We start from the raw sequence: 5,866 nt of genomic DNA on the forward strand, positions 1-5,866 counted from the left end.
AGTTCTTTTAACTTCTCCTGTCCCAGAATCGACCGCTGGCTCTACATTTATTAAATTTATTAAATTGTATGCATTGTTTTGATTTTACAAAACTGTTTACGGTTTAAAGGGCTGTTCATGTTTTGATTTTACAAAGCTCTTTATGGATTAGAGGGTTATTTATGTTTATGGATTAAAGGGCTACTGTGCATTCCTTCCCCATCATGAAACCACCTTCATCTCCAATTACAAACAACAGCTCACTCTCCATCTCATCCTCTATCAATCATAGCTCCCGCAGGTCTGTCTTCAAGCCCAACCAGAGTGCATGGAGACAATGCATCAGAGCTACTGGATTCTGAGATACAGCAACAAAGGCACTGACAGAAACCCGTTTGCAACTCAGACTCGAAGCAGAAAGTGATTACCCTGCCCCTCCCCAAAGCTGTTTAAAGCAACCCAGAGTATGATAGTGGGCAAAGAGAACCACGGTGCCCAAAGAGAATCAAGTCCACACGGAGAACCCAAACAGGTTAGTCCACACAGAGAAAAGAAAGAGAGATGTAATGTCAGTTTAATGGGTCTAGCCAGCATTTGCAGAATCCAAGAAGACAAGCAAAATCTTTTCTAAAAAAAAAAAATCAATTCATGAAGATTCATCAGTTAGAGACTACATTGGGAGCAATGACATTAGTTATTTTCTGTGTTTAGGAACTTGGAAGCCAAAAAAAAAATAAGGAAAAAAAAAAGTCACAGCATAGCAGGTGCAGATCAAATTGCTGGAGAATGAAGACCCTACACAAGAGTCTTTAACCCACCTAGGTGACTGCTGTCACAGGGGTATGAACGAGGAACTAAAGTTTGTCACCATAACCCACTAGATGTTCCTTATAGCTCTGAGGGAGAGATTTGGAAAAATATATCACTGCTTCCCAGGTGGCACTAGTGATAAATATCTTTCATGCCAACACAGGAGACATAAGAAGAGCAGGTTCCATCGCTGGGTTGGGAAGATTCCCTGAAAAAGGAAATGGCAACCCACTCCAGTATTCTTGCCTGAGAAATCCCATGGACATAGGAGCCTGGTGGGCTACCGTCCATTGGGTCACAAAGAGTCGGACACGACTGAAGCAACTTAGCACATACACAATTGTACACAGCTCTCATTTCTGAGCATGAGTTCGGCCATTCTTAGTAAATCCTTCTGTTGGGTCTGTAAGATACCTGCTCCCCTCCTAGAAGGGCTGGATAGATTCTTACGGACGCTTCCCTAAAGGCCTCTGATTGTTCAACTAGTACATTTCATTTAAAATCACAGATATTTCTGTGAGCCCACCCCATTTATGTCTCCCTCTGCATACAGCAGCCACCTGCCAAGGAAGGAGATGTGGGTTCAATCCCTGGGTCAGGAAGATCCCCTGGAAAAGAAAATGGCAACCCACTCTAGTATTTTTGCCTGGGAAATCCTAGAGAGGACAAAGGAGCCTGGTGGGCCACAGTCCATGGGGTCGCAAACAGCTGGACACAACTGAGTGACTAAACAACCACTGTATATAGCACTAGTTATATATATATCTGCATGTTTCTTTTTTAAAAAATTTATTTTGACTGCAGTGGTCTTCATTGCTGCACGCGGGCCTTCTCTAGTTGCAGCGTGCAGGCTTCTCATTGCTATGGCTTCCCTTGTTGTGCAGCACAGGCTCCAGGTGCTCGGGCTTCAGTAGGTGCAGTGCATGGACTCAATAGTTGCGGCATGTGGGCACACTGCTCCACAGCACGTGGGATCTTCCCAGACCCGGGACTGAAACCATGTCTCCTGCATCGGCAGGTGAATTCTTTACCAATGAGCCATCAGGGAAGCCCTCTGCATATTTCTTAGTGTTTAAATACATTGATGTAATTTGGTCCCATATTCCAAGTAAAAATCTTTACCAGATACTATGGGGACACAGCATATACACAACTCATTATTCTTACCCCAAAGGGCTAACCATCTAGTAAGATGAAAGAAACAGGAAGTCGAGTTAAATAATGATGAAGCAATTAAACACTAGCTTGGTCCTGGTGTAGCTGCTATGGGAACCAAAGGAACAAATCCCACTGGGACTGGGTGTTCACATGCAGGAATTTGTAATAATTTTCTTACTAAGTCTTGCAGGACATTTTGGGTGTAGCTCCTTTACCTACACCCAAAAATGGAAGTTTAGGTGTTGAGCATGAGTTTTGATGCTCCATCCTCCAAATGTGGAGAGGGTGTTGGAGAGAAGGTCATTGACCTCTAGAGACCCAAGAACTAGCACCTTTGCACGCATGCACGCTAAGTCGCTTAAGTTGTGTCCAACTCTGTGCGACCCCATAGATGGCAGCCCACCAGGCTCCTCTGTCCCTGGGATTCTCCAAGCAAGAATCCTGGAGTGGGTTGCCATTTCCTTCTCCAATGCATGCATACATGCTAAGTTGCTTCAGTCGTGTCCAACTCTGTGTGACTCTATGGACAGCAGCCCACCAGACTCCTCCATTCACAAGACTCTCTAGGCAAGAATTACTGGAGTGGGTGGCCACTGAGTGGAATTTAGATCAGAACCCTGTAGAATCTCAGTCCCCAACCTTTTGGGCATCAGAGGCTGGTTTCATGGAAGACATTTTTCCCACAGATGGGGTCGGGGAATGGTTTGGGGATGATTCTAGTGCATTGTATGTTTCATGTACTTTACTTCTATTATTATTACATCAGCTCCTCCTCAGATCATTGGGCATTGGATCTGGAGGTTAGGGACCCCTGCTGTAGAACATCCAATCAGAAATTCTATCCAAAGAGGCTAGAAGTAGAGAAAGAGAAGAGATGGAGAGAAAATATAGGTAGGAGGGTGACCACTGGCTAGAATGCAAAGAAGCCAGGATAAGTGAAACCAGAGGATAGGCACAGAGTTTAGGAACATTCCCCGCGTCAAAGACAATGCTGCAGTAGCTTTTATTAAAAAGAACTGCACCTACAGGTTTTAGTGGGCTGAGTCATCAAAGGGTTCACTGAATGTAAACATCACCTCCCACCAGGTGTGACCCTTTCCCATCAAGAAGGAGGGATGCATTATACCCAGGGTCAACCCTAATGCACCCTAGAACATTTCTAAGGTGAAAGAGGAGTTCCCATGCCTATGTCTCTGACTGATTTTAGTGCCATTGGATGCTCAGAACCTCTTCCAGCATACACTCAGGGATCTGAAGTGAAGAAGGGAGTCTGAGTCTTAGTGATCTAGATGAACATTAACAGAATGCAGGGAGGTCTGAAGACCTTGAAGACAGCATCTCCTGTTACCCTGGAGACCTAGAAGTTGCAGTCTTCTAGCAGCTGGCTCGAGCAGAATTACATTGTGTCTGGAGGCCAGCCCAGACTCACAAATCCCCCCAGCTCCTTCCCCCAGAGCCTAGCATTAGTTCTAAAACTCCTTATATGTATATGCTGACAGCTTCCTTAATACTGACCAGCTGTTATGGTAACAGTAGTGCCAGGGATGACAAAGGACCAGCAGAAGTGGAACACTGATGGATACCAAAGGGAGGATTCTGGCCAGTGAGCCATGGTGAGTCATTACAACTGAATTCTGTTGTGAATACAAACAGCCCATGTCTTTTTCAGCAAGAGGTGCTACTCTGGAGTTCTCACTTGTGTATTAACTGATGCAATCCATGTGGCTGATGGTCTGTGTAGAGTGGGCAGATGGAACCAGAAGGTCTAGGACAGTCAGCTCTTTGGTCTGACCACAGAATCACCTGGGATATTAACACTACAGATGAATGGGACCCATCCTTGACCTACTGAGTCAGAATATTCAGAGGTAGAGCCTTAGCTCACATGCATTTTCAAACTCCACAAGTGATTCTCAGGCATAGCTTGGGTGGAGAACTACTATTCTTAAACAGTGCTCTACAAAATTAGGGTACAAAATGAGGACTGAATTCTGATATTATACGGTCAGCTAAACTATGGAGAAATATGGGGCTGGGTAATCCATGGTCAAATGTGGTAGCAGAAGACCGTAACAAAAAGGGTGACAGCTGTTGATCCAGTGGTGAGTAGGTAAATATACCTTCACCATGTGGCTAGAAGGCCAAGTATTGGTTTAGCCAAAAAGCTCATTTGGCTTATTTCATGACATGTTACAGAAGAACCCAAATGAACTTTTTGGCCAACCCAATACTTAATGTTGTTTGAGATTATCTCCCTTTAGGTGGTACCAGGGAAAGAATAATACATTTTAGTCTGTGCTCAAGCATTTCCCTAAGAATATTATTTCAATTATCTTTCTTGGAAGAGAAGAGAAAGTTACAGTGGACATGGTTAAAGTTAGGTATCAATAATTTTTTGAAATATATCGTTAATCAGAAAGAACCTTCCTCTGGTCATCTTGAGCTAGCCAGATACATCTCTTATCCCTAAGTATTTAATTCCCTAAGCTAAAATAAGGTGGTACCAACACGATTTGAATCACTGTTCTTCTGAATGGATTTGACTGAGTAAGTCCATGGCTTGTACACACTTGCCATCAGAACAAGAACCAGCAGTGGAAACAAAGCTCAACTCAGATAATAATGGGAGGAAAGGGGAAGGAGGAGAAGCAGAACAGCTGTAAGCAGGCAAAGCTCTTTGACAAGGGAGATGACTGCAGGGAGGATTAGCTGAGAGTCACCTTCTTCTGAAGAATATCCCCATAGGAAAGATAAGGAGAAAATGTAATCTCAGCGCCCAGGGTACAAGGAGATTATTAACCTTTGCCAGCCACCTACATCCCACCCATGAAAACATCCTCCTTGTGAGCTTGGGTAGAATAACAGCTGGTTGACAGTTTATTGTTGCCACCACATCCTTCTTTGTCAGTAGGTCACACTTCATTTCAAAGTTCCTGATGTTGACTGCTCAATTTGATCAAGACAAGAACAGGTTCCAACAGGTTCTAACCAACTCAGTCAATCAATCCATGGACTTGTCCATGAGTTGGCAGCATAATGTAATGTCATGACAGATATAAGGCCACTCAAAAAGTTGGATCACATTTGATGTTTTGAATGGGATCAGGGGTCAGCTGGGTACTGCCATTGCACAGGCAGAGGACATGGGCTCAGCCTCCCTAGGTGGCTGGGTAGAACAATCCTTCATCCATATTTTTTTTTCTTTTGCACCCTCCAAATTCCATGACTGCCTCTTCATTTCAGGGAGGGGCCATGATACATAAGCCATCACTGAGAGTTATCTCATCACAAAGTTTTGGGGCTAAAAGACTCCCTGTGAGGACACTTGGTAGCCCAAATACCTGTTGGCCAAGAAGATCAGAGTTCCCTGGAGAACAGAACCACTAGGGTACACTGCGTGTGCGTAGACAGTGTGTACACAGGAGAGTGAGAGCAGCATAGTGAGATGGAAAGAGATGCATTTTAAGGAATTGGCTCACACAATTATGGAGGTTAGCAAGACCAAAATCAGAAGGGTGGGCTCACAGGCTGGAGACTCAAGAGAAAAATCGGCGTTGCAGTTGAAGTCCAAAAGCTGTCTGCTGGCAGAAATCCCTCTTACATGGGGGAAGTCAATCTTTCATTCTATTCAGGCCTTCATCTGATTAGATAAGGCCCACCCACATGAGGGAGGGCAATCTGTTTTACTCAAAGTCCATCCATTTAAATGTTAATCTCATGCATAAACACCCTCACAGACACACCCAGGTTAATGTTTGACCAAATATCTGGGCACTACAGTCCAGCTAAATGGACACATAAAATGAACCATCGCAGTGCCAAATGGGTACCCTAACCAACCTAGAAGACCATCGCTCCCCAAGCATCAGAGAATATCAGGTACAAGTAGTCAGTAGCAGGGGTGTCCTTCCCCAGGTTG

This window comes from Oryx dammah, unplaced genomic scaffold (genome assembly GCF_014754425.2).
Source record: "Oryx dammah isolate SB20612 unplaced genomic scaffold, SCBI_Odam_1.1 HiC_scaffold_10, whole genome shotgun sequence".
NCBI lineage: Eukaryota > Metazoa > Chordata > Mammalia > Artiodactyla > Bovidae > Oryx > Oryx dammah.